This window comes from Triticum urartu, chromosome 7 (genome assembly GCF_003073215.2).
Source record: "Triticum urartu cultivar G1812 chromosome 7, Tu2.1, whole genome shotgun sequence".
NCBI lineage: Eukaryota > Viridiplantae > Streptophyta > Magnoliopsida > Poales > Poaceae > Triticum > Triticum urartu.
Window position 1 is genome coordinate 29,492,327 of NC_053028.1, and position 23,620 is coordinate 29,515,946.

Sequence of the window (23,620 nt, forward strand, 5' to 3'; positions counted from 1 at the left end):
TTGACGGCGGTGCGTCTCTGCATACTTCGCACCGCCAACTCAAGCAGTGGGTGCGGGAAGTCAATGCGGCAGAACCACCTGTCGAGTCACGCAAACTTCTGAAATGGTCCAGCACGCCTATCATCTTTGATATTGAGGACCACCCTGACCGCACAACTGCGGTCGGGTGCTTGCCGATGTTGGTTTCACCAACTATCCGCAACCTCAAGGTCACTAAGATGTTAGTTGACGGCGGGGCCGGCTTGAACCTGATCTCCTCCGCTGTACTCCGGAAACTCCAGATCCCTGACAGCGAGCTTGAAGAGACCGACACATTCCAAGGAATCAACCCGGGAAGGAGCAAGCCGAAGGGGAAGGTCACGTTGCCAGTAACATTTGGCAGCGAGTTGAACTTCAGGACTGAGAGGGTCACTTTTGACATTGCCGATTTCCCATTGCCTTACAATGGGATAATCGGCCGTCCAACACTTGCCAAGCTCATGGCAGCCTCTCACTACGCATACAACATGCTGAAGATGCCAGGCCCGATGAGCGTCATCTCTGTCCCTGGCGACAAGAAGGATGCTCTTATCTGCGCCGACAAGATCTACCGGGAAGCGGCAGCCGCAACGGATCGCAAGTCACTTGCCGTTGAAGCTCCCGGGGGGAAGAAGAAGACCAAGTCTAGCAAGAGTTCTGATGCCCACTCCGGCAAGCGCACCTCTTCGGAGTGCTGCGCTGCCGTCGAGGACACACCATCGAGCTCCACCGGCAAGTGTAAGAAGACAATGGTAGCTCCGCCAGAGGCCAAGAAGGTGTCCGCCAAGGAGGACGGCACTGGTGGTACCTTCACCATCAGTGCCACTCTCGACCCTAAATAGGAAAGCGCGCTCATTGCTTTCCTGCGGGCGAATGTCGACGTGTTTGCGTGGCAACCGTCTGACATCCCCGGTGTTCCCAGGAAAGTAATTGAGCACCGTCTTGCCGTTTGTCCTTATGCGCGGCCAGTCAAGCAGAAGGTCAGGAAGCAAGCAGTGGAGCGCCAAGAATTCATCGCAGAAGAAATCAAGAAGTTGGAAGCAGCAGGCCTTGTCAGAGGAGTGCTCCATCCTACGTGGTTGGCCAATCCTGTAGTCGTGCGCAAGGCGAACGGGAAATGGAGACTTTGTATCGACTTTACCGATGTTAACAAAGCTTGTCCCAAAGATCCATTTCCTTTGCCGCGCATTGACCAGATTGTTGACTCCACGGCCGGATGTGACTTGCTTTCATTTCTTGACGCATACTCAGGATACCATCAGATCTTCATGGCAGAAGAGGATGAGGAGAAGACCGCATTCATCACTCCATGTGGCACGTACTGTTTCATACGGATGCCTTTCAGTTTGAAAAATGCTGGTTCAACATTTGCAAGGGTAGTCCATGTCGCTCTTGAGCCGCAAATACACAGAAATGTGGAAGCCTACATGGATGACATAGTGGTCAAGAGCAAGGACAAGGAAACTCTGATTCAAGATTTAGACGAGACCTTTGCAAATCTGCGCAAGATCAGCCTCAAGCTCAACCCCGAGAAGTGTGTGTTTGGAGTCCCCTCCGGCAAGCTTCTCGGGTTCTTCGTGTCTCAGCGGGGAATCGAAGCCAATCCCGACAAGATCAAGGCCATTGAGCAGATTGAAGCACCAAAGCGCGTCAATGATGTACAAAGACTTGCCGGTTGCGTGGCTGCTCTCAGCAGGTTTATCTCTAGGTCTGCTGAACGCGCCCTGCCGTTTTTCAAAATATTGAAAAAGGTAGGTCCAATGAAATGGACTCCGGAAGCAGAGGCTGCGCTGCAAGACTTGAAGAGATACCTGTCCTCCACTCCAATACTTGTCGCACCTAAGCCACAAGAGAAGTTGCTGCTGTATATAGCGGCAACCAATCAAGTGGTTAGTTGCTGCGTTAGTAGCAGAGAGGGAGGCAGATGACGAGCCAGCAACCACGGCAAGCGCAGCTCCAGCGACAAAACAGGGGGCTTCCCCGACAAGCCTCTGTCCCGACAAGATGGATCCGCCGCAGGATGCGCGAGGAGGAGATACAGAAGATGGTACAGCGCCCAGTTTACCTGTCAGTTCCCTTCTGCAGGGCTAGGTCAAGGTACTCTGGCGTGCAAGAAATTGCTTTTCGTCCTTCTCCATGCCTCGAGAAAGCTTGCGCCATTACTTCAAGCACCATGAGATCACAGTTGTCACTCGCTTTCCGCCTGAAGAGGATACTACAGATCCAGAAAGCGACAGGAGGATGTCGAGTGGGCACTGGAACTGTCAAGCTTTGGCCTTTAAGTTTGAGAGTACTTCACTATCCAAAGCAGAGCATTGGGGCAAAATTCATAGCAGAATGGACGCCAACACCCAGATGAAGAAATTCAGAAATGAAGCATCCCCGTCAGAAGGAGCAAAGAGTGGCTGATGTACTTTGATGGTGCCTTTTTCGCCTTGCAAGGCGCTGGCGCCTGGCGTGCTGCTTGTCGCACCCACCGGAGAGCACCTCAAGTACGTAGTCCAGATGCACTTTCCCAAGGAGCAAGCAACAAAACAATATTGCGGAGTATGAAGGCTTGCTTGCCGGTCTCAGAATCGCGGCAGACCTTGGGCAGGAAGCTCATTGTCAGGGGTGACTCGCAGGCTTGTCGTCCGCCAAGGTGAACAAGAGCTATCAGAGTCCGTGATGGAAGCTTACGTCGACGAAGTGAGAAAGCTAGAAGAGCACTTGACGCTTACAGATGGAGCATGTTCCAAGAGCTCAGAACGCCATTGCCGATGGCCTATCAAAGTGCGCCGCACTTAAGTTACCTGTGGAACCAGGGATCTTTGTGCTCAAGCTGACTCAACCGTCTGTAACACCATCAACTGGACAGAGCAAGAAGAGGAAGTTGATTTCTGGTGACTATTTTCCGGCAGAGCTTCCCGAAGCCGCCGCCAAGAAGGTCCCCAAGATCAACGCCAAGAGCACTGAGGAGCATTCTCCTCCGGCAAGCCCTAGGGTTTGTTCCGTTGAAGCAGAAGCTCCCGACAAGTTTTGCTCCGGCAAGCTTGCCGGGGAACGTCAAGCTCCGGCAGAGCCGCAGGTTCTCGCCGTAGAAGCGGATGTTCCCGCAGCAGCAGATATGCCTTTAGTCCTTGTTGTCGAGCCACGAGCTCCAGCATGGGCACAGCAGATTGTCCGTTTCCTTCAGACAGGAGAACTTCCCGAAGAGCAAGAAGAAGCGAAAAGAGTAGCCCGGCAGTCAAGTATGTACCAGTTTGTCGACAACACACTGTACAGAAGAAGACTCAACGGTGTGAAATTGAAGTGTATTCACCGGGAAGACGGACAAAAGCTGTTGGCGGAGATACATGGAGGCATATGTGGTCACCACATTGGCGCAAGAGCACTTGCCGGCAAAGCATTCCGGCAAGGTTTCTTTTTGCCGACAGTCCTCCAGGATGCAACTGCACAAGTAACCAAGTGTGAAGCGTGCCAGTTCCATTCCAAGCAGATACACCAACCAGCTCAAGCTCTCCAGACGATCCCTTTATCCTGGCCATTTTCGGTCTGGGGGCTCGACATCCTCGGCCCCTTTCCCCAAGCAGTCGGGGGCTTTGAGTACTTGTACGTTGCAATCGACAAGTTCACAAAGTGGCCGGAAGTGGAACCAGTGAGGAAGGTGACAGCACAGTCAGCAGTCAAGTTCTTCAGGTCGATTGTTTACCGTTTCGGGATCCCTAACAGGATAATCACCGACAACGGTACGCAATTCACGAGCCGCACCTTCATGCAGTACGTCCAAGATCTTGGCGCCAAGGTCTGCTTCGCTTCTGTTGCTCACCCGAGAAGCAACGGTCAAGCGGAGAGGGCAAATGCTGAAGTGCTGCGTGGGCTCAAGACCAAAATTTTCGACAGGCTGCACAAGTGCGGAAGAAACTGGATCGAGGAGCTACCGGTGGTTCTTTGGTCGATCAGGACGACGCCAAATCGAGCCACTGGCCAGACACCTTTCGCTCTAATCTATGGAGCAGAGGCAGTTCTCCCCACGGAACTCGTATACGGGTCACCTCGAGTGCTCTCTTATGATGAGCTTGAGCAAGAGCAGCTGCGAAAAGATGACGCGCTACTCCTTGAGGAAGACCGTCTTTAGGCTGCTGTGCGAGCTGCTCGCTACCAGCAAGCTTTGCGCCGCTACCATAGCCGCAAAGTTAATGCCAGAAGTTTCGAGGAAGGCGACCTTGTTCTTCGGCGTGTTCAGTCCGCCAAGAATTCCAACAAGTTGACGCCGAAGTGGGAAGGCCCTTACCGGGTGAAACGAGTCACTAGGCCTGGCCCAGTCCGCCTTGAGACCGAAGATAGCATTCCGGTGAGCAATTCCTGAAACATTGAGCATCTTCGTAAGTTTTACCCGTAAGGCGCGGTTGCCGGAATCTATTCCGGCAACCACCTTTTGTACAAGTCTTGCCGCTGTTGCATGTAATCCTTTGTACAAAGCCGGGCGCAGACCCCGTGCATAAGTAAAGCTCATGTGCTCCGCACATCTTGTCAAATTCATGCTTTCTATTTTTTGCATATGTGATCTGACATTTTGTGCAGCACCTACTCCCCGGTAAGCAATAACGAGCCGTAAGGCTCCATATCTTTATTTTCTCTTCTTTTTTTTTCTCAAGGAAAGGAAGGTTCCCTCACCCACAAGTTTGCCGGGGGGAAAGGAGAAGATAATGGTATGGACCAGGCGTCGTTCAAGAAAGTTTCGCCTTACCGGGAAGCAAACAACAGAAAAGCTAAGTTGCCAAAGTTTGAGCAATCAGATTTTTAAAATTTTTAAGTTATCTCCCTTGAACAACCGCACTTTGTATGGAAAACCTGTGCGCGGAGGAACCAACTCGTAGCAAGTTGCGCCCTTACTTTGTTTCGAGTCCGCTCAACAACTTAAGTGAGCTGCGACTAGTTGCGACAAGGTTTCTTGTCGGTAACGGCACCGCCAGCAGGCTGCTGACGTTTCGCACTCAGCGCTCGCGGCTAAGGTGCCTGCACCGGCAAGTTCCCTAAAAGCGTAGGGCAAAAACATACAAAGGGAGGAATCAAGTAAAGGGAATAACATTGCAATCATTACCCAGAATAGAGTTATATTACAAGATAGCTTGTTGCGGCTCTAACAGATTGTTTTCATAACATGACCAGCAGCGACAAGAAAAGAAGAAAACGAGCGGCCTAGTCTACGCGATCGCCCTCAATCCTCTTGATCCCGCCCACCTTGTCCACAATGGGTGCGACAAGGGTCTTGAGCGCCTCCAGATTAGCATCCGGCGGCAGGGTCTTGAGGACGTTGGTGAGGTTGAGGCCCGGGTTGCGGAAGGCCACCTTCACCAACACCTTTTGAAGAGCTCCCGCGCAGATCTTGCACGACTCGTTGGCCAGCTGCTTTGGGATCCTCTCCCGGAGTCGCTGGAGGGCCGTCGCCACGCCTTTGAGGAACAAGATGAGCTTGGCGCTGGGTTGGAGGTTCTCGTCGGAGGGATACCCGAGATCCTCCATCCCCAGCTGCGCCAGCTCCCTGTCGATGTCTGCGGCAACATTCACAAGACCCTCCGTCTAGTGCTCCACATTCTTCCTGAAAGCATTCTGGGCGGCGGCAGCACTCTCCAGCAGCGCCTTGTCGGCCTTGATCTCCTCCTTCAAGGCCACCTCCTGCTCCTTGGCGCCATCCAGCGTCTTGGTCAAAGTGGTCAGCTTCAACTCAAGATCCGCGTTGGAGTCCTTGGCGGCGCTGAGCTCTTTGCCCTTCTCGGCGAGATCGGCCTCCAGCTGCGCCACCTTCGTCTCCAGCTCCTTCTTGGCGGCCTCGGCGGCTGCGGCAGCATCCTCTGCTTGCTTAAGGGCTCCGCCGAATTTCAGCTCACGTGCGGCAAGCTCCTCTTCGTGGCTGTCGAGGTTAACCTTCCGCTGCGCCAGCTCGCCCTCCTGCGCAGACAGCTTCTCAGCGGCAAGTCGCTGTTGCTCTTCAACTTCGGCCTTCTCGAGGAAGAAGGCCTTCTGCTCTTCGGCGAGTTGCTCCCGCTCCTCTGCCAGGGACCGGAGAGTTTCCTGGCGGAGACCCCGAAGCTCCTCCGCGCGCTTCTCGATGTCTGCTCCCGCCTTCGCGATAAGCGCCTCGCGGGATTCCAGCTTGGCTTGCCGCGTGCGGTAGAGCGACAACAGCTTCCGCAGCAGCCGCTCCTCTTCAGGCTCGCTGCTGTTGCTGCTCGGCGCGTCAACCAGCGTCAGCCCAGCGGAGGCGAGCACCTCTCCATCGAAGCTCTCTCCCTCGACCGGCGCCCTGGAGCTTGACGCCCAGGGGAGGTTGATGAAGACGCCATTGCCGGCCTTCAAGTAGACGCCTGGCTGGGGCTCTTCGGAGCCTGGCGCTGCGGCAGCGGCGGACGGGTCGGCGGTCGACGTAGCGCCTGGCGCTCCTGCGGCCTCAGGGCCGTCAGTGCGATCGCCAGACGCCCTGCCTGCTCCCTCGGTGGCAGCGGCGTCATCGGCGGCAACCTCGATCTCCATCTGCTCCGCAGCGGATGGGTCTGACGGCCGGAAAAGGAGAAGAGTCAAGCAAATATTCAACAAGAAGAACATCAAAAGAGAACCCAGGGGAAGTTTTGAAGCGAAAGGATTACCTGTACCGGGTTCTACAGTCGTGGTCTCCGCCGTCGGGGGGCCGCTGGTGCTGTCCCTTGCCGGAGAACTCTGTTGGGGAACGTAGCAATAATTCAAAATTTTCCTACGTGTCACCAAGATCTATCTATGGAGAGACTAGCAACGAGGGGAAGGAGAGTGCATCTACATACCCTTGTAGATCGCTAAGCGGAAGCGTTCAAGTGAACGGGGTTGATGGAGTCGTACTCGTCGTGATCCAAATCACCGATGACCAAGTGCCGAACGGACGGCACCTCCGCGTTCAACACACGTACAGCCCGGTGACGTCTCCCATGCCTTGATCCAGCAAGGAGAGAGGGAGAGGTCGAGGAAGACTCCATCCAGCAGCAGCACAACGGCGTGGTGGTGATGGAGGAGCGTGGCAATCCTGTAGGGCTTCGCCAAGTACCGCGAGATATGAGGAGAAAGAGAGGGAGGGCTGCACCAACAGGCAGAGATCAGATCACGTGTTATGGGCAGCCCAGGCCTCACTATATATAGGGGAGAGGGAGGAGGGTGCGCCCCCTCTAGGGTTCCCACCCCTAGGGGGGCGGCAGCCCTAGATGGGAAAGGGGAGGCGACCAAGAGGGGGAGGGAGGGGGCGCCCCCTAGGGTGGGCCTTAGGCCCATCTAAGCCTAGGGTTTCCCCTCACTCCTCCTTTGCTGCGCCTTGGGCCTTGTGGGAGGTGCACCAGCCCACTTAGGGGCTGGTCCCTCACCACCCTTGGCCCATGCAAGCCTCCGGAGCATGTGGCCCCACTTGGTGGACCCCCGGGACCCTCCCGGTGGTCCCGGCACGTTACCGATAAACCCCGAAACTCTTCCGGTGACCAAAACAGGACTTCCCATATATAAATCTTTACCTCCGGACCATTCCGGAACTCCTCGTGATGTCTAGGATCTCATCCGGGACTCCGAACAACATTCGGTAACCACATACAAACTTCCTTTATAACCCTGGCGTCATCGAACCTTATGTGTTTAGACCCTACGGGTTCGGGAAGCATGCAGACATGACCGAGACACCTCTCCGGCCAATAACCAACATCGGGATCTGGATACCCATGTTGGCTCCTACATGTTCCACGATGATCTCATCGGATGAACCACGATGTCAAGGACTTAATCAATCCCGTATACAATTCCCTTTGTCTAGCGGTATTGTACTTGCCCGAGATTCGATCGTCGGTATCCCTATACCTTGTTCTATCTCGTTACCGGCAAGTCTCTTTACTCGTTCCGTAACACATCATCCCGTGATCAACTCCTTGATCACATTGTGCACATTATGATGATGTCCTACCGAGTGGGCCCAGAGATACCTCTCCGCTTACACGGAGTGACAAATCCCAGTCTCGATTCGTGCTAACCCAACAGACACTTTCGGAGATACCTGTAGTGCACCTTTATAGTCACCCAGTTACGTTGTGACGTTTGGTACACCCAAAGCATTCCTACGGTATCCGGGAGTTGCACAATCTCATGGTCTAAGGAAATGATACTTGACATTAGAAAAGCTTTAGCATACGAACTACACGATCTTTGTGCTAGGCTTAGGATTGGGTCTTGTCCATCACATCATTCTCCTAATGATGTGATCCCGTTATCAATGACATCCAATGTCCATGGTCAGGAAACCGTAACAATCTATTGATCAACGAGCTAGTCAACTAGAGGCTTACTAGGGACATGGTGTTGTCTATGTATCCACACATGTATCTGAGTTTCCTATCAATACAATTATAGCATGGATAATAAACGATTATCATGAACAAGGAAATATAATAATAACTAATTTATTATTGCCTCTAGGGCATATTTCCAACAGTCTCCCACTTGCACTAGAGTCAATAATCTAGTTCACATCGCCATGTGATTAACACTCACAGGTCACATCGCCATGTAACCAACATCCAAAGAGTTTACTAGAGTCAATAATCTAGTTCACATCACTATGTGATTAACACTCAATGAGTTCTGGGTTTGATCATGTTGCTTGTGAGAGAGGTTTTAGTCAACGGGTCTGAACCTTTCAGATCCGTGTGTGCTTTACAAATCTTTATGTCATCTCCTAGATGTAGCTACCACGTTCTATTTGGAGCTCTTCCAAATAACTGTTCTACTTGGAGCTATTCTAAATTGTTGCTCCATTATACGTATCCGGTATCTCTATCGGAGCTATCCGGATAGGTGTTAAGCTTGCATCGACGTAACTATTTACGTCGAACTCTTTATCACCTCCATAACCGAGAAAATTCCTTAGTCCACTAGTTACTAAGGATAACTTTGACCGCTGTCTTGTGATCCATTCTTGGATCACTCTTGTACCCCTTGACTGACTCATGGCAAGGCACACTTCAGGTGCGGTACACAGCATAGCATACTGTAGAGCCTATGTCTTAAGCATAGGGGACGACATTCGTCCTTTCTCTCTATTCTGCCGTGGTCGAGCTTTAAGTCTTAACTTCGTACCTTACAACTCAGGCAAGAACTCCTTCTTTGACTGATCCATCTTGAACACCTTCAAGATCATGTCAAGGTATGTGCTCATTTGAAAGTACCATTAAGCGTTTTGATCTATCCTTATAGATCTTGATGCTCAATGTTCAAGTAGCTTAATCCAGGCTTTCCATTGAAAAACACTTTCCAAATAACCCTATATGCTTTCCAGAAATTCTACATCATTTCTGATCCATAATATGTCAACAACATATACTCATCAGAAATTCTATAGTGCTCCCACTCACTTCTTTGGAAATATAAGTTTCTCATAAACTTTGTATACACCAAAATCTTTGATCATCTCATCAAAGCATACATTCCAACTCCGAGATGCTTACTCCAGTCCTTAGAAGGATTGCTGGAGCTTTGCATACTTATTAGCATCTTTCAGGATTGACAAAACCTTCCGGTTGTATCACATACAACCTTTCCTCAAGAAAATCGTCGAGGAAACAATGTTTTGACATCCTATCTGCAAGATTTCATAAATAATGCAGTAATCGCTAATATAATTCCAACAGACTCTTATCATCGCTACGAGTGAGAAAGTCTCATCGTAGTCAACTCCTTGAACTTGTCGGAAAACATCTTAACGACAAGTCGAGCTTTCTTAATGGTGACATTTACCATCATTGTCCGTCTTCCTTTTAAAATCCATCTGTACTCAATAGCATTACGACCATCGAGCCGTTCTGCCAAAGTCTACACTTTGTTTTCATACATGGATCCTCTCTCGGATTTTATGGCCTCGAGCCATTTATCGGAATCCGGGCCCACCATCGCTTCTCCATAGCTCGTAGGTTCATTGTTGTCTAGCAACATGACTTCCAAGACAGGATTACGTACCACTCTGAAGTAGTATGCATCCTTGTCATCCCACGAGGTTTGGTAGTGACTTGATCTGAAGTTTCATGATCACTATCACAAGCTTCCACTTCAATTGGTGTAGGTGCCACAGGAACAACTTCCTGTGCCCTGCCACACACTAGTTGAAGAGACGGTTTAATAACCTCATCAAGTCTCCACCATCCTCCCACTCAATTCTTTCGAGAGAAACTTTTCCTCGAGAAAGGATCCGATTCCAGAAACAATCCCTTATTGCTTTCGGATCTGAGACAGGAGGTATACCCAACTGTTTTGGGTGTCCTGTGAAGATGCATTTATCCGCTTTGGGTTCGAGCTTATCAGCCTGAAACTTTTTCACATAAGCGTCGCAGCCCCAAACTTTTAAGAAATGACAGCTTAGGTTTCTCTAAACCATAGTTCATACGGTGTCATCTCATCGGAATTACGTGGTGCCCTATTTAAAGTGAATGTGGTTGTCTCTAATGCCTAACCCATAAACTATTGTGGTAATTCGATAAGAGACATCATGGTATGCATCATATCCAATAGGGTGCAGTTATGATGTTCGGACACACCATCACACTATGGTGTTCCAGGCTGTATTAGTTGTGAAACAATTTCCACAATGTCTTAATTCTGTGCCAAACTCGTAATTAAGATATTTCATCTCTATGATCATATCATAGATATTTTATCCTCTTGTCACGACGATCTTTCAACTTCACCCTGAAATTACTTGAACCTTTCAATAATTCAGACTCGTGATTTATCAAGTAAATGTACTCAACATCTACTCAAATCATCTGTGAAGTAAGAACATAACGATATCCACTACACGCCTCAGCACTCATTGGACTGCACACATCAAAATGTATTTCTTCCAACAAGTTGCTTTCTAGTTCCATTTTACTGAAACCGAGGATTTCAATCATCTTGCCCATGTGGTATGATTTGCATGTCTCAAGTGATTCAAAATCAAGTGAGTCCAAACGGTCCATTTGCATGGAGTTTCTTCATGCATATAAACATGGTTCGCATGTCTCAATCCTTTCAAAAATGAGTGAGTCCAAAGATCCATCAACATGGAGCTTCTTCATGCGTTTTACACCGATATGACTTAAGTGGCAGTGCCACAAGTAGGTGGTACTATCATTACTATCCTATATCTTTTGGCATGAACATGCGTATCACTACGATCGAGATTCAATGAACCATTCATTTTAGGTGCAAGACCATTGAAGGTATTATTCAAATAAACAGAGTAACCATTATTCTCCTTAAATGAATAACCGTATTGCGATAGACATAATCCAATTATATCTATGCTCAACGCAAACACCGATCTCGATGGTAGAGGGAGCGTGCGATGCTTGATCATATTAACATTGGAAACACTTCCAACACATATCGTCAGCTCACCTTTAGCTAGTCTCCGTTTATTCCGTAGCTTTTATTTTGAGTTACTAACACTTAGCAACCGAACCGGTATCTAATACCCTGGTGCTACTACGAGTACTAATAAAGTACACATCAACACAATGTATATCCAATATACCTCTATCGACCTTGCCAGCCTTCTCATCTACCAAGTATCTAGGGTAATTCTGCCCTAGTGGCTGTTCCCTTTATTACAGAAGCACTTAGTCTCGGGTTTGGGTTCAACCTTGGGTTTCTTCACTAGAGCAGCAGCTGAATTGCCGTTTCATGAAGTATCCCTTCTTGCCCTTGCCCTTCTTGAAACTAGTGGTTTCACCAACCATCAACAATTGATGCTCCTTCTTGATTTCTACTTTTGTGGTGTCAAACATTGCGAATATCTCAAGGATCATCATATATGTCCCTGATATATTATAGTTCATCACGAAGCTCTAGCAGCTTGGTGGTAATGACTTCGGAGAAACATCATTATCTCATCTAGAAGATCAACTCCCACTCGATTCAAATGATTGTTGTATTCAGACAATCTGAGCACAAGCTCAACGATTGAGCTTTTCTCCCTTAGTTTGTGAGCTAAGAGAATCGTCGGAGGTCTTATACCTCTTGATGTGGGCACGAGCCTGAAATTCCAATTTCAGCCCTCGAAACATCTCATATGTTTCGTGACGTTTCAAAACGTCTTCGGTGCCTCAACTCTAAGCCGTTTAACTGAACTATCACGTAGTTATCAAAATGTGTATGTCAGATGTTCGCAACATCCATAGACAACGTTCGAGGTTCAGCACACTGAGCGGTGCATTAAGGACATAAGCCTTCTATGAAGCAATGAGGACAATCCTCAGTTTACGGACCTAGTCCGCATAATTGCTACTATCAACTTTCAACTAAATTTTCTCTAGGAACATATCTAAATAGTAGAACAGAAGCGCGAGCTACGGCATAATTTGCGAAGACCTTTTGACTATGTTCAGGATAATTAAGTTCATCTTATGAACTCCCACTCAGATAGACATCCCTCTATTCATCTAAGTGATTACATGATCCGAGTCAACTAGGCCGTGTCCGATCATCACGTGAGACGGACTAGTCATCATCGGTGAACATCTTCATGTTGATCGTATCTACCATACGACTCATGCTCGACCTTTCGGTCTCTTGTGTTCCGAGGCCATGTCTGTACATGCTAGGCTCGTCAAGTTAACCCTAAGTGTTTTGCATGTGTAAAACTGTCTTACACCCGTTGTATGTGAACGTAAGGATCTATCACACCCGATCATCACGTGGTGCTTCGAAACGACGAACTTTAGCAATGGTGCACAGTTAGGGGAGAACATATTCTTGAAATTGTAATGAGGGATCATCTTATTTACTACCGTCGTTCTAAGCAAATAAGATGTATAAACATGATAAACATCACATGCAATCAAATAATAGTGACATGATATGGCCAATATCATATAGCTCCTTTGATCTCCATCTTGGGGCTCCATGATCATCTTGTCACCGGCATGACACCATGATCTCCATCATCATGATCTCCATCATCGTGTCTTCTTGAAGTTGTCTCGTCATCTATTACTTCTACTACTATGGCTAACGCTTTAGCAATAAAGTAAAGTAATTACATGACGTTTAAGTTGACACGCAGGTCATAAATAAATAAAGACAACTCCTATGGCTCCTGCCAGTTGTCATACTCATCGACATGCAAGTCGTGATACCTATTACAAGAACATGATCAATCTCATACATCACATATATCATTCATCACATCCTTTTGGCCATATCACATCACATAGCATACCCTGCAAAAACAAGTTAGACGTCCTCTAATTGTTGTTTGCATGTTTTACGTGGCTGCTATGGGTTTCTAGCAAGAACATTTCTTACCTACGCAAAACCACAGCGTGATATGCCAATTGCTATTTACCCTTCATAAGGACCCTTTTCATCGAATCCGATCCGACTAAAGTGGGAGAGACAGACACCCGCTAGCCACCTTATGCAACTAGTGCTTGTCAGTCGGTGGAACCAGTCTCACGTAAGAGTACGTGTAAGGTTGGTCCGGGCCGCTTCATCCCACGATGCCGCCGAATCAAGATAAGACTAGTAACGGCAAGTAAATTGACAAAATCAACGCCCACAACTACTTTGTGTTCTACTCGTGCATAGAAACTATGCATAGACCTAGCTCATGATGCCACTGTTGGGGAACGTAGCAATAATTCAAAATTTTCCTATGTGTCACCAAGATCTATCTATGGAGAGACTAGCAACGAGGGGAAGGAGAGTGCATCTACATACCCTTGTAGATCGCTAAGCGGAAGCGTTCAAGTGAACGGGGTTGATGGAGTCGTACTCGTCGTGATCCAAATCACCGATGACCAAGTGCCGAACGGACGGCACCTCCGCGTTCAACACACGTACAGCCCGGTGACGTCTCCCATGCCTTGATCCAGCAAGGAGAGAGGGAGAGGGAGAGGAAGACTCCATCCAGCAGCAGCACAACGGCGTGGTGGTGATGGAGGAGCATGGCAATCCTGCAGGGCTTCACCAAGCACCGCGAGATATGAGGAGAAAGAGAGGGAGGGCTGCACCAACAGGCAGAGATCAGATCACGTGTTATGGGCAGCCCAGGCCTCACTATATATAGGGGAGAGGGAGGAGGGTGCGCCCCCTCTAGGGTTCCCACCCCTAGGGGGGGCGGCAGCCCTAGATGGGAAAGGGGAGGCGGCCAAGAGGGGGAGAGAGGGGGCGCCCCTAGGGTGGGCCTTAGGCCCATCTAAGCCTAGGGTTTCCCCTCTCTCCTCCTTTGCTGCGCCTTGGGCCTTGTGGGAGGCGCACCAGCCCACTTAGGGGCTGGTCCCTCACCACCCTTGGCCCATGCAAGCCTCCGGAGCATGTGGCCCCACTTGGTGGACCCCCGGGACCCTCCCGGTGGTCCTGGCACGTTACCGATAAACCCCGAAACTCTTCCGGTGACCAAAACAGGACTTCCCATATATAAATCTTTACCTCCGGACCATTCCGGAGCTCCTCGTGATGTCCGGGATCTCATCCGGGACTCCGAACAACATTCGGTAACCACATACAAACTTCCTTTATAACCCTGGCGTCATCGAACCTTAAGTGTGTAGACCCTACGGGTTCGGGAAGCATGCAGACATGACCGAGACACCTCTCCGGCCAATAACCAACAGCGGGATCTGGATACCCATGTTGGCTCCTACATGTTCCACGATGATCTCATCGGATGAACCACGATGTCAAGGACTTAATCAATCCCGTATACAATTCCCTTTGTCTAGCGGTATTGTACTTGCCCGAGATTCGATCGTCGGTATCCCTATACCTTGTTCAATCTCGTTACCGGCAAGTCTCTTTACTCGTTCCGTAACACATCATCCCGTGATCAATGCCTTGATCACATTGTGCACATTATGATGATGTCCTACCGAGTGGGCCCAGAGATACCTCTCCGCTTACACGGAGTGACAAATCCCAGTCTCGATTCGTGCTAACCCAACAGACACTTTCGGAGATACCTGTAGTGCACCTTTATAGTCACCCAGTTACGTTGTGAAGTTTGGTACACCCAAAGCATTCCTACGGTATCCGGGAGTTGCACAATCTCATGGTCTAAGGAAATGATACTTGACATTAGAAAAGCTTTAGCATACGAACTACACGATCTTTGTGCTAGGCTTAGGATTGGGTCTTGTCCATCACATCATTCTCCTAATGATGTGATCCCGTTATCAATGACATCCAATGTCCATGGTCAGGAAACCGTAACAATCTATTGATCAACGAGCTAGTCAACTAGAGGCTTACTAGGGACATGGTGTTGTCTATGTATCCACACATGTATCTGAGTTTCCTATCAATACAATTATAGCATGGATAATAAACGATTATCATGAACAAGGAAATATAATAATAACTAATTTATTATTGCCTCTAGGGCATATTTCCAACAAACTCTCCCTTGCCGGAGACTTCTCCCTTACCGGAAAGCTCTCCCTTGCCGGAGGACTCTCCCTTGGCTCCTGGTGGGGCTGCTCTGCTCCTACACAAACCAGCAGTCAGATATCAGCAAAAACAGAGTATCCATGCGCACCTCACAGCGGAAAGCGAACCATATACTTACGCTGGGGGCTGCTCTGGAGAAAAGTTGCCGGGTCCGGCAAGGTTGTCTCGGGCGCACCCCCTGCTGTCGCAGTAGGTTCGTCCTCGATGACAATCACCGGGACCTTGGCTCTCTTTGCTGCTCTCTGGGCCAGAGTCCTAAAGAGGAACAAGTTCAGAGTAAAGCAAATGAGATACAAGACCAAACAGCAAGAATCGAAGAACTACAAGTACAACAAAAGAATCTTACTCTTCTTCTTCTTCCTCGTCGGAGCTGAACGCGGAGAAGTCGAAGTCCGGCTCACGTCCGGCGCGAGGAGGCGGAGGAGAAGTTTCCCTCGACCGCTTGGCGGGAACAGTGGCGGTGGTCTGCGACGACCCCGCTCCGGCTGTCGCCGCGGCGTGAGAAGCGACAGGAGCAGAAGCGGTGGTCCGGGTGGACCCCGCTCCAGTTGCCGCAGTAGCGTGAGATGCTCCCGCGGCAACAGTGCTTGCCGCGGTGGAGCGTGTCGCGCGGCGTGGCGGCTGTTCGCTCGTCTGCTGCCCCGCTACGTCCCCGGCCTTGCGGAGACGCCTTCTTGGTGGAGATGGAGGCTCTGCTTGCGGCGAGCTGTCTGAACATGAGGTGGAAGACGAGTTGATCTCCAGCGAACCGCTCGTATCCTTGGCGGGCTCGCTCGACTCGACGCCATGCCCGACAAGCTCTTTCTCGCCGGCGCGCTCCTCCCGCTCGGCACGGCTTCCCGCCTCTGCTGCATTTGCCTCCTCCACGGTGAATCCAAATTCGCCCGCGGCTGCGGCTGCCGCCGCCTCTTCCAGCCTAGTGGCGATGCGTGTCATCTCCTCGTCGGTGGTGTCGCGAGTAAGGCTATCCTTCTCGTCGGGGCGGACCGGTACTTCTACCAAGCCATCAAAGAATTGCTGCACGACGTCGTCCGCAGGCTCTTGCCAAGTTGGGACAATTCCATGCGAGTCGCACAGCGGCATCATTGCACGGATGCGGTCAAGCGCGGAGTTGTTGCACAGCGGAACGACACCCCCCGGCAGCCTGAATACTTTGGGATGTTGAGGGTCGTACTTGAACAGCTCCTGGAGCATCGCGTTAAGCTCCAGAACAGTGAAGTTGAAGTTGAGGCCCGGACGCAGCCTCATGATGTCCGCCGCATTCTTGAACTCCCAGGCGGGCCTCCCCCGTTCCTGCAGGGGGGCGATGCGGCGACGAAGAAAATCTACGCCAACAGCGCCTACAGTGAGCCCGGCAAGCCTGAGGCGTAGGATCCGGGTGACGGCAATCTTCAGCCTGTCGTCTTCCGGGGCCACGTCACTCCAATCGCTGCCGCGTGCTACTGGGGTTTGGCGCCGGGTGGTAAACGGCTGCGGGTTCTCCTCGTCAATCCAGCACCAGTCTGCCCTCCATTCCTCCCACTTGCCGCGGAACTCTCCCTCCAGATAAGTGTCCTTGCCGGCCCTTGAGATCCAGGCGATTCCGCCGGATAAAGGCTCTCCTCTCTCTACTCGGGGCATAAAGAAGTGGCGAAAAAGGGCTACATTGGGATGGACTCCAACGAAGTTTTCGCAGAGATGTGCGAAAACTGCCATGGTCAGAACGGCATTGGGGGTGAAATCAAGGAGGTGGAACCCGTAGGTGTTCATAATGTCGCAGAAGAACTCAGAGAAGGGCGGGCAGAGCCCGCAGTAGAAGAACAAGGCGAAGAAAGGATATCCATTTGGAGCCGTTTTCCAAGCGGCGGCTGGAAGTACCTTCGTGCGCGGACGCGCTCGCGTCTCCGTCGACCAGAAGAGGTAGTAGTTCTTCCTCAGCTCCCTCGCGGCGAGCTTGGGGGGGAAGACAGCCCGCTCCTTTCGCAACACCGCAAGCCGCTGCGCCTCGGTCGACTTCACAACCTTCCCCTTGTCGGCTTTAGGAGCCATGGCGGAAGTGGTGGAGGAGATCGACGGCGTTGGTGGTGCTAGTGGCGATGAGGGGCGGAGCGCTGCTCTCTTTCGGCTTTGAGAAGATTGGGGAGCGGCGGAGATTTCCGAGATTGAAGCAGCAACCGGCGAATGGGCGAACTACCCCTGTTTCCCCTGCTTATAAAGAGGGAGGGGGCGGACGTTCCGCATTTCCGAATAAAGAAACCCCCCACGATCTCTCCCACGACGCCGCATTCAACGCGTGCCGTTCGGGGAGGGCGCGGTGGATACGGGGAGAGATACGGCGTAAAACTAGGCCGCACGTGCCCGTACCCTGTTTTGGGCCTGGCCCAACAGCGCTCGGCACCATGTATGGCCCAGGCCTGGGGGCTCCTGTCGGTGTACTAGAGTAGGGGTACCCTAGTATCCCGAACTTGTGCACGGGCAGTCGCAGCATCCCGCGGCAAGGCTTGCCGGGTGACCGCCAAGGTCCTCCGTGGTTCCTTTGAAGCCATTCAAGGACAAAGTATCCAAACCAAGGCATCTCAAGACCCCGGCAAGACGAGCTTGCCGGGAAGGCCCACCAAGGCATCTCAAGACCCCGGCAAGAGGAGCTTGCCGGGAAGGCCAACCAAGGCACCTCAAGGAACTTGCCGCGATGCACCACGCGTCCCGGCAAGGCCCGGTGAGCGACAAGTTCCCGGACGCGACAAGACAACGACCGCGGCAAGGCGCTTGCCGTGGCAAGCCACCACTCTATGCCCGCGCTCCAGCACACCCACCAACGTGTCGCTCTGGGACCCTTCCAGGCGTACGTGGTGGGAGGCTGTGCAGCCAGCGGTGCACGGTGGCGGGCGGCGCTGACAAGATTGCCATCGTGGCGAGCGGTGGCGTCCCTGACGGTCCCTTTTGCACTGTTTAGGCGACACAGACGGGCATTTAATGCCCTTGTCCCCTGCCGTCAGGGTTAGGTATGATACACTGTAGCAGGTAGCTGTACCTACCGCATCACCTTTCCATTTTTACCCTTTGTCTCCGTTGCCACCTGTCGGTGACCCCTTGAGCATATAAAAGGAGGCCCGTGCGCAACGTAGAGAGGGGGAGGAGAACACTCACGCTCGGTCTCGTTAGCTGCTGGTGTGTACTGTAGCACTCGGCGCTCCCGAGCAAGAACCAATACAAACCACAAAGCAGGAATAGGGTTTTACGCATCCGTGCGGCCCGAACCTGGGTAAACTACTCGTGTGCTTCGCCTCGATCCGCTCTTCGTGCGACCTCCGCCCCCGCCGAACCGAAAGGGACTCGGCCCGCCGGTCCCATAGGTGTTCGTGGATCAGTCCCCCGACAGAGAGTGTACCCCTCGGGCGAGGCAACATGACTGTTCTTGGGTGCGGAAGGCATCATCAACGTATTTATTTCTTTCTCTATGTCTACTATTCATATGTGTTTACTAATATTGTCTTGATCTTGTGTCTGTCCTTATCTCTGGTGGTATGTGTATCAAAATCTAATTAACATATGAAAAAATGGTCAAGCCAGAGTTATGTGGAAGTGTAAAGCATGGATGAATAAGATAAGAGATGGACAATGTTCTTCAAACATGTGCAAGTAGGTGGGGAATTAAATAAAACGCATCGAGTAGATGTGGCAGCCAAGTTTTTATATATAAATAGATGCATATTGCCATTATATTTCACCTTTCATGGGGTTATGATGTGTGGCATTGTAATGAACACAACTTGATGAGTAAATTATTTCCAGCAATCCTTACATTTTCTTTAGCAAGGATGGCCTCCTATTTCTACTAACAGAAACAAATGGTGTTTAGATATGATAAAACAAAAATAAAAAGGAAAGAACATATAATCCTACTTTGTTTTGCAATGTTTTCCAAGTATACCATTTTAAAGAAAAAACTGACAAAAATTGGAAAGTTTTATCAAGCTTCTTATGCCATTGCTTAGGTGCTTGTTTTAGGCCATAGAAAGATTTCAATAGCCTACACACCTTTCCTTTCAGATCATTTACTACAAAGCCATTTGGCTGTTGCATGTAAGTTTTCTTGTCTAGCTCTCTATTAAGGAAAGTCATGTTAACGTCCATCTGATGGACGAGAAGACCATGCGAGGCAGCCAATGAGGGTATCACTAGCATGGTTGTTAATCTAGCCACAAGTGAACAAGTATAGAAGAAATCTTCTTTCTGGGTATAACCCTTGACCTTAAGCCTAGCCTTGTACTTCTCAACAGTACCGTTTTTCCTAAGCTTCCTTTTAAACACCCACTTATATCACAATGGTTTGCAACCATAGGGACGATCCATGATCTCCCATGTCTCGTTAGCCCAGATGGAATCCATCACGCTACGGATTGCATCCTTCAAGTAGGCAGCATTCAGAGATGCATAAGCTTCTGAAATGGAAGTGGAAGTATCATCCATGATGTACACGAGGAAATCATCACCAAAATACTTTGTAGTTCATTGTCTCTTGCCCCTACCAAGAGCTTCCTTGTCATGCTCCTCAAGATTTTGATCACGTTTTTGTTCATAATATTCCATCAGAATTGTAGGCTCAGGAGTCTCATGAGTTTCCAGTCTACGAGTGTCTTCATATCTCTCATGGGAAAAATATCCTCAAAGAATGTAGCATCTTTGGACTACAAGATCGTACTGATCCCAACGTCAGATACAATAGATTTAACAACAAGAAATCTATAGCCAACACTATGCGTGGCATAGACAAGAAAAACGTAGGCCGTAGTCCTTGGTACAAACTAGTGCTTTTTCGTTATCGACATGTTAACATTTGTTGAACAGCCCCAAGTGCGCAAGTAAGAGAGTATAGTTCTTTTCTTCTCCGATAGCTCATAGGGAGTAATCTCACTATTCCTTGCGGGAACCTTATTCATGATATGACATGATGTCAATATGGCCACCCTCACCATGCCTTGGATAAACCTGATGTATCTAACATGGCGTTAACCAAATCTGTTAGAGTACGGTTTTTTAGTTCGGCAACCCCGTTTGGCTGGGGTGAATAGGGAGCATCCTCTCATGAATAATTCCATGTTCTGCACATAATAGATTGAACTCATTTGAATATTACTCTCCACCACGATTAGAACTCGTTTGATTTTATTTTCGAGTCGATTCTCAACTTTTGCTTATAGATTCTAAAGCAGCGTAGAACCCCAGCCTTAGTATTTTAAAAATACACATGGCAAAACGTAGTGGAATCATCAATCAATATCATGAAACATTTCTTTCCACGTTACACACCATTTAGCTCACATAGATCAGAATATATGAGCTCTAGTGGTGTCAGGTGCCTCTCCTCTGCAGCTTTGTGCGGCTTGCAAGGTTGCTTGACTTGCACACACGCATGCCACTTAGAGTCTTTGGCTAAAGTAAAACTCAGGATTAAATCCAACTTGGCTAGCATCGTCATACAACCAAAATTAATGTGACAAAGACGTAAATGCCAATCTCAGGTTCGTTCACACTGAAATGAATATGATCCACGACTTTATTACAAAAAGCCACTGGGGAAAGGCGGAACAAATCTCCGCATTCATACCATTTCCAACAATGAGTCTATATCTCGAAATGACTACTTTATTGGACTCGAATACTAACTTTAATCCTCCTTTACATAGAAGGGAGCCACTAACGAGATTCTTCTTGATAACGGAGACATGTTGCACATTTTTCAATAACACAATCTTTCCCGAAGTAAACTTTAGATCTACCATGCCAACACCATGAACAGAAACATGTGAGCCATTCCCCCATCAGAAGAGAGCAATTTCTTATGACCTAGTAAGAAGAGAACAAAGATAGATTACCACACACATAAACGTTGTCACTAGTGTCAACCACCAATCGATGAACTGACAAACTGAAAGTATGGTAATTTTTTTTACCATAGTCATCAAATGCCCCATTATCATTGTTGCTCATGGTAACATGGACAGACTTGGAGTCCTGTCCTTGCTTCTTAAACTTGCTTGGGCACCTGTGTGCCTAGTTATTTTCATCACCACAAGTGAAACAACCATCTTTTCTTCTTGCATTTCTCTTTGAAGGTAGTATTCTATTGGACAATGTTATTTTTCTTGAATTTGTGGAAATTCTTCTGCTCAAACTTAGATGAACAATGACATCATCAACCGAGAATTCCCATTTCAAGTGATTGTGAGAAGTAGCAAAGTTTCTCCAACCATGAGGGAGTTTAGCAATAATGCAACCTGCATGTGGGATCTGTCAACCTTGCCTACTTTTATTAGTGTGGGATCCGTCAACTCAACTCATGAAAATAAAGGCTATAAAATAAGCTCTGACAAAGCACGCTTGAGTTCTTTCCACTTTTGGCGTTCGCGATGCTCGACAACCTTCACACATGGGACTAAAACATGCCCATACACTTAAGGATACAATTAGTACCTTTAGTTATCCATTATCAATACCAAAACTAAATTAGGAGCCTAGATGCAATTTCACCGTTGCTTCTGCGCGTGGCTTCATCTCGTGAAAGTAGTCAAAATACACAGAGAGATGGTCGTGTTCTTCTTTCTTCAGATTCAATAGTTGGTACTACTGATGTGCGGCATTCAATCCCATCTCCGAGAGAAGATAGTGAGCAACGCGAACCATATTTCAGTCGAGGTGGCAAGTGGCGACTACTGAGACAGGGGATCTATGAGGGAATGCTCTCTGAAATTGATGAGAAGAGGTCGTTCTTGTCCTGTTGGAACCAGCGCGTGAACACTGGATTGGGAACCTTGGCGAACGACATCAATGCTGGAATCAAGGTTGCTGAAGATGTCGTGGCTGCACAAGGCAGGTTCCACCTCAGGATGAAGCATATGTTGGAACAAATCTTATTATTAGGAGAGTGGTTCTTCTACACCCATTCTCGGTGCACCCACGGTGCACCCACACAAGAAAACATATCAAAACATTTCGAAAAAATCTGAAACTTCGTGGAAATGATCATCAACAAATGTTATGGGGGCTTGCAAAATTTGGTGGCCAAATAATATTCGAGGAGCTCTCTACAAAAAAGACAAAGTCACTGAAAATTAGTCAAAATGTACGTGCACTGTTTGAGCAGATTTTGCAATTTTGTCTTTTTTGCAGGGCGCTTCTCGAATGTTATTTGACCACCAAACTTTGCAAGCCCCCATAACATTTGTTGATCATCATTTCCATGAAGTTTCATATTTTTTCGAAATGTTTTGATATGTTTTCTTACGTGGGTGCACCGAAAGTGGGTGCAGCCACTACTTTCCCTATTATTAGTGCTAAAAGTAGTTGATTAGATCATGCATGCATGTAGTTGAGACCTCACACTGAAAACTACGGCTGTGTACGAATATAGAGACGTGATCACGTGTTCATGGAAAGCTAGTAGTGTTGCTTAGTTCATGCAAGATTGGCCAAGACGTGGAGTTAGTTAGTGTAGTAGATAAAAGGTCTTAGTGGTAGTTGAGTCCTGAGTGCATGGCGTGATAGGATAAGTGTGTGTAGTGGCTGGTCACTTGTGTCCTAGTCTTGTGGATCTAGAGGGATATGGCTATGCGTGAGTGGCATATGAGCCGGGTAGGTTGTTGCCCTGGCTGTGCATGTGAGGGTGCTATTTAAGAGTTGTAATCAGTTCGGTTTTGGAAATGAGAAAGAGAAGAAAATGTAGTACATGAGTTCTCACCGGGAGCAACAGGCAAAGCTATTTTTCTCCTTGGTGAAGCGTGAGTACGTGTGAGTTTCTCACAATGAGAGAAGAAGAGAGAATTGAGAGGAAAAAGAAGCGGCGCTGCGAGGAGGTGGTGCCAACAGTATCCAGCACGGCAGTCAGCTTCATTCCAACAGGGCTGCTGAGCGACGAAATCTAATCAACATCCTGGCAGAGGCTGGTGATCTCCGAGCGTGAACTTACAGTAGTCGCCTCAGGGAAACATCCCGGAGTAGCAACTTCCGTTGCATACATAGCAAATATGTATCCTAACAAATACAGTATCCAGCTGGGTGGCGGATTAACGCAAGCTTTATTAAATAAACCTACCAGACTGTAGAGTGAACAACCGACTTAGCTTAGGTCGTGTCCCTGGAAGATGCGCTCCCATTTTTCCTG